Source organism: Nannobrachium achirus (assembly GCF_963921795.1).
Source record: "Nannobrachium achirus genome assembly, chromosome: 14".
In the NCBI taxonomy this organism is placed as follows: domain Eukaryota; kingdom Metazoa; phylum Chordata; class Actinopteri; order Myctophiformes; family Myctophidae; genus Nannobrachium; species Nannobrachium achirus.
The window spans coordinates 7,010,257-7,019,281 of NC_137821.1; the positions used below are offsets into that span (position 1 = coordinate 7,010,257).

At 40.7% G+C, this 9,025-nt stretch overlaps 1 long non-coding RNA gene across 1 annotated transcript; it reads left to right on the forward strand.

Moving 5' to 3' along the window:
- The first annotated feature begins 559 nt into the window (after positions 1-559).
- On the forward strand, positions 560-5,633 carry LOC308298288. Its single transcript, XR_013962694.1, has 8 exons — positions 560-672; positions 900-1,014; positions 1,679-1,879; positions 2,015-2,176; positions 2,290-2,416; positions 2,998-3,114; positions 3,558-3,732; positions 4,223-5,633. It is a non-coding gene; the product is annotated as an uncharacterized lncRNA (long non-coding RNA).
- Positions 5,634-9,025: the final 3,392 nt, after the last annotated feature.

The window sequence follows — 9,025 nt, forward strand, 5'->3', positions numbered from 1 at the left end:
GTTAGAGTTAAGGGGAGACCTTGACATTTTAATCTGTTGTTGACTGTTAGCCCCCAAAATAATCACATTTGAACTGCATGGGGAGTTTTGGGGACCTCCCAAAATATTCACATTTTATGGGGACCCTCCACCCACCAAGCACTTGGACTGCAGTGAGCTTGTAGATCTGCTATTTTCACATTGCCTCTTTCTTATATCAGCTGACAATTTGGCCAATGTTTGACCAGTTTGTATTTAGTGTTGTTTACTTTTGATGTTAGATCTTATAGTGGAGCTGATGTTAACACCACTGACACCAGCCAGACAAAATGACACATCTGACACTCAAAGGAGGCATGTGCTTGATCCATCATCATTTGTCAGATCATTTCATTTAATTTCTGGAATCAAATTGGTTTAATTAATTGATAACGTGTGTGTGTGTGTGTGTGTGTGTGTGTGTGTGTGTGTGTGTGTGTGTGTGTGTGTGTGTGTGTGTGTGTGTGTGTGTGTGTGTGTGTGTGTGTGTGTGTGTGTGTGTGTGTGTGTGTGTGTGTGTGTGTAATTGATAATGTGTGTGTGTGTGTGTGTGTGTACACTGTAGGAAGAGTCCTTCAAGGCGTGTTAAAGAGGACTACGCAAATCACTGCCTTGTTTCCATACCTGGCCGATCCCTAGGGCACTTTGGGCTATGTAAGTACATAATACAAGTCTAACTTCTTTACTCCTCACTCCTGGAATTGCTCGAAAAGACAAGAGTGAGATTTCAACTAAATTTCAACAAATGTTCTATATGCTGACCCCAACAAGTTGATCGCCACAGATGTCAGACCTGTTGACCTTGATTTTAGCAATTCTCCAGACAAGGGCATGTGTTTAGTTTTTTAAGGAGAAAAATAAAACACGTTCTTGTTTTTTAGGAGCAGTATTACAATCCAGTAGATGGGAGTGGGTTTCTTGCATGGAGAGTTAAAACACTTCAAAACGAAGCCTCAGAGGGACAAAAGAAGAGAAGAAACACTCAGCCACTGACAGGTATGTGATTTTGATTATAGTTTGAATTTCACATGTTAAGTTATTTTTTAATGTGCAGGCCTATAGTGCATTTTTGCTACTGTGGTGGGCATCGCAAGGGGGTCCAGTAAAAAGACAAGTGGCCCTCTGGTGTAAGGGGTATAAACTGTCTTAACGTTTTTGAGAAACTAAACCCAACATCACATTGTAGCAAATCGCGTGGGTGCCCACTAGGCCACTTGTTCCCAAGCAGTGGGTCGGGATCCATATGTGGGTCGCAGACAATTTTTTTAACGTCCCTTATATTTGTATAAAAAAGTAGTTAGTGAAAATGGCCTAAACTAGTGAAAACAGCAGATCTACAAGCTCACAATGCGTCGCACCGCATTGTGAGCTTGTAGATCTGCTGTTTTCACTAGCTTGGGTCCTGGGCAAATGTCTAATTTCTCTTGAGCTAATAGTTTGGGAACCACTGCTCCAAGCCATGGCCCATTGGTCAGAACTAGTCCCAAGTCCCAACATACCTTTCTCCTAACCCCTACAAGTACATACCTTTCTCCTAACCCCAACAAGTTGATCGTCACAGATATCAGACCTGTTGACCTTGATTTTCGCAATTCTCCAGACAAGGGCATGTGTTTAGTTTTTTTAAGGAGAAAAAATAAAACATGTTCTTGTTTTTTAGGAGCAGTATTACAATCCAGTAGATGGGAGTGGGTTTCTTCAGCTAACGACAGAAACCCAGTGTCTTGAGGGCATCGCACTGATGATGGTCAAGGAGAAGATGAAACAGACCTTCACCCATCGCCAAACAATGGTTCATGACCCAGTGAAGTCCTCTGAAATATTCACCACCTTTACAAGATTTCTTGACATTGCAGGAATGGTATGTCGCTCTTGAACTGTCTTGCCTTAAAGTCAAACTGAAATAAAAAATGACTTTAAACAGATCACATCCCTGGTCATAGGGTGAACCCATTAAAATGTATGCCATGTTGTTTGTATTCCATCCTGTCTGCAGATACAGGATTTTCTGATGTTTGGTGATGACATCGCTGCAGAAGTGGCCTACTTACTCACTACATGCAGTAAGTCCTTGAACAAAGCTGTGGACTCGCCCAGACAGGCGACCATGTAGATCTGCTTCATAATGCTGAATCCACAACAGAAGAACTGGAAAATGGTACGCTGGAATTAAAGGAATAATACTAATGGAAGAGGGGATGGTTTTGAAACCAAAATGTAAACAGATTTTAGTAAAAATGTCTTTGTTTCCCCCCACCCTTTTATTTTCAGGATGGGACAGTGAGATGTCCTCCATCTTGCCTTATCCACCACATGCCACCCTCACCTCAAGGCCGCAACGAGACCAGGAAAGCTCTCAGCCCGACAAGCCATTGACCACCTTTTGAAGTTTATCTAGGTAAGGTTACAGTTCAATTAAAGTTTTTAAGATGGCTCACTGTACTGTCCCTAATATTCACACTTAAAACTATACTTTTCTGAAATTATGCGATGACCATGCTCATCTGTAATCAGCGACTGCCCTGTGATATGTGTCTGCTTCTAAATCTAAATACAGAATGAAGAAATTCAAAAACTGTCCTGGGTGTTCCCAAAATTAGATGCTAAAATGACAAAAAGTAATTTTGAAATTGGAATATCTCTTTAAGTTACTCTAGACCCCCGGGTGTGTTGTTATAAATATACCCTACCCTGGCTGGGTCACCCACCATTCACAAAAAATGAAGCATAGTGTTGCAGTTGTCAATTCTGTCAGCTCATTTCTTTGTCTCACTTGAAACTTTACATTTTCTGTTTACTGGAGAGATGGGGAGAGAAGGTTGCCATTGAACAATCCCTGCTACTGAGAAAATAAATATTCCATAGCAATGGCATAGCAATGACTGTTATCAGAATATAGCGCTATTTAACACTTATTTGTTGTTACTCAACCTTTGAATATGTTGGGATTGCCATAATATTTTTTCCTCTTCATTCCAGGCATTGAACACCTGCAAGCTCTACAGGGACTTGTTGAGATGGTTGGGGACATGGAGATGGCAGATCCAATGTGAAAAGTTTATGTGTTGGCCATTGAGGTGCAAGAGCTATATCCAGGTATGTATAAATGTATTATGGATTTTACATTTTTGATGGTACGATTATAGTCCAGGTAAAAATTTGGGAGGTAGACGAACATGTTCAATATACATTTCACACTACAGTGAGAAGATTAACTATCTTAACTATATCCCATACTACGCGTTGTGATCTGTTAGAGCTAGAAAGTTAAGTTTCCTTTAGGCCTGCTTTACACTGGCAGTCAAATCCAGCCTAAATCAGATCTGAGTCACATTCAGATTGGAATCTGATTGGCTTAAATGGTCACATGGAACCAATCAGATTCCAACCCGGATGTGACACAGATCTGATTCAGGCTGGGTTTGGCTGCCAGTGTAGTCTGTTTCCATGGTCCACTTGAAGAGCAGAAACTTTGTGAAATGTGTTAATCATGGAATCTCTGTTCACTGGCTGTGGACTCTGTGTTCTCGTTGGAACAGGTAGCCATTCACCACAGTGCTAAGAAGGACTGCAGTCGCCTGTTCCACCAGTTGTTTGACAAATTCTTCACGACTGAAGAACTGAAGGATGCAGTTGTCACAGGGAGGCATGGTGTTGTTCCAGAGCTCGAGGGCAAACATATGCTGGACCCCACCAAAGTGGAAAAGATTCAAAGTAAGTTTATCTTACACTTACACGTTTTGTAAAGTATATTCCGATATACAGTATGATGTCACCATTGCATTGGTTATATGTGGGAAATAATGTGTCTGATACATTGTGCAGTAGTTAGTAAAGAAATGCTGCCCAGCTTCAACATGATGTTGCAGTGGTGAGAGTCTCTCCCAGTCTAGTCAAATACTTTTTAATGTAATATTGTAACATCCCCCACTGACTGAGCAAAGGACCGAACATGGGGACAACTAGCCCCATATAGAACCTCACTCTCCCCTGCATACCGTTGTGCTCCTCGAGATGAGGTCGTAAGCGGATATCCCTATGCCTCCACAAAAAGTAAAGGTAGTTCCATGCTCCCAGAGTATGATTTTCCATCCCGCGGTGCATAACAGTATGCAGCAGAGGTTCTATATGGGCTAGGGGAAAACATGTTTAATGTGCTATTATAGCTAATTTCATCTTCTCTGTCTCCAATCTTACGGTATAGCACCGAAGCTGGATGGAAGGCAGTATCGGTGGACTGGTTGGACAACGCTGAGGTGATTCACCGCAAGGGGAAGAGCAGGCTGTTCTTCCTGAGAAGACTGGGATCGTTTAGCCACCAAACTGTTATGCCAGGGTTTTTTTTTAAATTAATGTGGAATAACGTGCTGGGGAGGAACTGAGCGAGTGACACCTTCAACTCAACAGACTGGTGAGGAAGGCGGGCTCCGTTGTTGGGTTCTCCTTGTAGGGGGTGGAGGATTGGCCAGGGTGGAAGCTGGACACAAACTTGAAGAAATCCTCCCACCCCCTCCACCTTAAGACAGAGGAGCCGATAGATTAATCTACCCAGGACGGAGATGTGAGAGACTGGGAAAGTCCTTTGTGAATGTTATACAATGAGAGAGAGACACAGCGGTCGTTTGGACAACTGTAACTTAACTGGAATAATTGTTACTGACTGTTCCTGTGCGGCTTTGCTGGGAGTCCAGCCCATGTCACTTCTGCTTTTTTGCACTGACCAATGGACATTTTGCATTCTCTGTAAGTATGTGCCTGTATGTTACAGTTTTTTTCGATTGCTAAAACACATTTTTCAAAACTGTACGTTTGTTTCAAAACTGCACACACAAAACTCCAAACATCAAACACAAATTGCTAAACCCTGGCATCCCTTTGCAAAACAACTCTTTGCCATCAAATCTCTTAACATGTTCACAAAATGGAACTCGTGTTTTCATTTGGTAAACACAGCCATATTTTCACATGACACACACATGCATTCATTGAATAAACACAACTAGCTTTTGGCTGAACACTACCAAGCATGAACAGAACACTGAAGAGCAAAATTGAAAACACAATTGTCGAAATGGAACACACTGAATGAATGTCAATTACTCTGGTAAATGAACCAATTCCCTTTTTGTAAAATGACCCAGTGTATGCCCACTTCTCTCATAGACAAACATAAAACAGCACACAAATATGCAGACAAAACATTTTATTGACTGTAGGTCTAAAGGTTTACCCCCAAACACTCCAAACAAGCCCACAACGCGTTGTGTGCTTGTAGATCGGCTGTTTTCAATAGTTTTGTGCGACAGTCTTGTATGATGTAGCAGGGCTTTTCTTTACCAAAAGCCGTACACATTTGAAACTTGGAGATACAAGTTTTCTGCCCGACAGTGACGATATTTTAGTGATTATGTTGCGAGGAAAACGTTGAGCCATTACATAATAGCCATTTTGGTTAGAACTGACTGAAAATAACTTTGTACTTCAAGTTTAAAATTATACTAAATAATATTTGAGTGTCCAAATAAATTCCAAATATTATCAAATGATCTCGCGGCACCCCTGGACTGCCGTCGTGGCACCCCAGGGTGCCCCATCACCCACTTTGAAAACCCCTGGCCTAGAGTGCCGCATGAAGCCCTGACAAGCCTCAAAGCCCACATCTCCACAAGCCTCCTCCATGGCCTGAAGCAGTGGGACCTGGCTCTGAATTGCTCGCCTGACCCGAAAGTTTAGAGATTTGAATATTTGTGTGTTGTGGATTGATGCTATGAGATTTTATGTGAGAAGTGTGTGCAAACCTGAAAAGTGTGTCTTGTGTTTTGACAACAAGGTGATGTGAAATTTGTCTTAACCCATCTAGACCGGGACAGCGTTTTGTTTTTGAACTTGGACTTTTTTTTTCCTTCTTTTTGCAGATTTATAACCTTGTATGTTCTATATTTCATCTGTTTTGTTCTATATATCATCTGTTGAAGCAGTTCAAAGCAGGACTAAATGCCTTCAATTCAGTTTAATAAATGTGAAGATTCTAATCTCATTGTATTTTTATATTTTCACATTTTGGGAAATGTATGGTAATTTTGAACAAGATCTAGCCTTACAGTGATCAGCATACACATAATTTAAAATGTACATGCAGATTACCATTAGGTTGTTGGATGATCAGGATAAATATTGATTCCTAACATGATTCAGTATGATCAATTTATAAATTAAATCTGTGTTCTATTCCTGATGTTGATTCAACATAAAATCAACTAAAATGTGCATGCAGATTACCATTTAGATGATGGTTGAATCAATGTTGATTCCTAATGTTGATTCTACATTAAATCAACTAAAATGTGCATGCAGATTACCATTTAGATGATGGTTGAATCAATATTGATTCATAACGTTGATTCAACGTAAAATCAACTAAAAATCAGCTTGCAGAATACCATTTAGATGATGGTTGAATCATGGTTGAATCAATGCTGAAATAGTGCTTAAACACCAATGTTGAATCAATATAAAATGGCGTTGTGATTTCAGCATAGTTTCAACGTTGGTGTTGAATATTGATTCAACCGTTCTGGCCAACTATTTTGCTACGTTGATTCAACCATATTTTGCTATCTGTACTGGACGATTTGGCCGACGAAGAATGGCTTCCGCGTAGAGACCCCTTGGAGAACAGAGGCCATGATTCTACTGTCCAAAGTGGTAAGACATAAATCCAGTGCATGCATGTATACTGTATGTGAAACATCGCTTCAGGCTTTCTTTCCATCGCATCCGTGAGGAAGCCTGGTTTGAGTGACAAGCCTCGAGCCTAGTCTGAGTGATCTCTATTGCGAATAAACCAGTGGGATCCGGTCTAGAGCCCGCCTACTGCATCCGGCTATTTACACGTACACATACATGCAAGAAATGTTTCCGTATCTGGACCGGATCGGTAACTTGATCCAAGCATAGAGTTAGGATCCAAGTGCAGGCATTTGTTTTTGTCGCTACACAGGACACACGTGGAGTTCCTATCACGCGTGTGCACGTACCGCATGTAGTGTACGGTGCACTGCACAGCTACTAGGATTATTTGATGGGAATTTAGGATTTATTGGCTTAGTTTGTGTGTGCGTGCGTACGATGCGTGTGTGTGTGAGAGAGGGAGAGGTTTCTTTTTACGTGTGGTGCACGTGCGGTGCACGCGCGTGCACGTACGGTGGACGCCCCGCACCCACCTCGCTATGTCGTCGTCATCATCATCATCATCATCAGTAGGCCTACATCTCTGATGATGATGTAGCATTTCAGTTCAATTCAAAGGAGCTTTATTGGCATGAGAAAACATACGTTTACATTGCCAAAGCAAGTGTTACAAATAAAAACTGTTGAAAATGGGGAACATATATACAGTTGGAGGGAGTACAGCTTTGTGTAAACAGAGCTATGTTGCATTGTGACATTTTATATATTATACATACAGGGTATAAAGGGCATTTCACTGTGACAGTAAATGCATGGTAACTATTTACTATATCTGCATTTTATGTATTACATATGAACTTATTGAAAGTCATTTGCTAAATGTCAAAATTGTAAATTGATTTGTTTACATATAAACCTTTTGATAATTTCCTGGCTATGATTTTAGATGATGAGTTGACGATGATGAGCCTACTTCTTCATTGCCACATCGTAGTCGTCCAAGGACAAGGATAGGTAAAGAACAAAAACCTTTTTTCTGTAAAGCAGACTTAGCACCAGACACATGCTCACATAGACATCAAAGGGGGCTGGAGCCCCTGCCCTTTTATCCATCTGTAAAAAGTGCCCTCTCCAGACCATGAATGCTGTTTTTACATAATTACTATATATATATTTTTATATATATATTTGTGTGGTAAGCAGTGAAGTGCATAGAATGTTAGAGAATTTCTAAAACAGCCTTTTGATGAAAATATTAGGCCCCCAACCTCCACCCATTCTGCTGTGACGCGTTGTGAGCTTGGAGGTGTACTATTTTTCATGTATTTTATAGTAATTATGTATTTGTATAATTTACAGATCGACCATAGGCTTGTGTACGTGGAAGGGGTGCAGAGTTCAGCAGACTCGGTGGAGCCCTTCCGGAGGAGCCTGGCTGGAGTGAAACAGAATGGAGCCCCAGGCCCTGTGCAGGATGAATGAAAAGCTAGGTCATTCACTTGCGACCTTACAGCCCACCCCCCGTAAAACTAGACAATCATTTGTACTGTACTTCAACCTAAAAAGTGTGAGATAAAGAGAACCCTGAAAGCTGAAGCAGGATTCAGGCTGAATCTCATGTCACTGTGTCAATGTTCTGCACTGCTCTTACTGCTCTTACACACTAAAAGTGTGTAAAAAAAACACTTTTTCTTGTTTTTATTTTTTCGAATTTGTTTGTAAACAATCACTGATCATAGGTGTGATGTTACTGAAGCCAACAATAAAAGGCCAAAGAGATATTTCTGCCTGAAAATGTCTTCTTCACAAAAATGCATTTTTCTCAGCTTTATGTTCTCAAAGAGCTGTTTTTAGGCCATATTCTGCAGCTTCTAGCTAATGGACAGAACATGATAAAAACTCGAAATCTTTTTCTGTTACAAAGTAGACATTCTATTCTTCGTTGCCATATCATTGTTGTCTTTATAGTCAAAACAGATTTTCTCCAGTAGGCCTTCAAAGATGAGCGACAATTCTCAATTTAGCTGGCGGTGGATTGAGCTTTTTGTTAAATTCTGTGGCAGTAAAAGAGTTAAAAACATTTTCATGGAGGCTTTCACCCCTCAGCTCTCTCATGTTGTTCTCACCGACAGCAGCCTTTTATACCCAGGTGAGCTGACGAGACTGGACTGATCCATTCCAATCAAAGGGGTGTGGTAAGCAGTGAAGTGCATAGAAACATTATAAACACATGAATAACTATCATTTAAACACATACATATATTAAGTTCTTACAGCAACAATAATGATAATTTCTCCTTCACACTGTAATGCAACA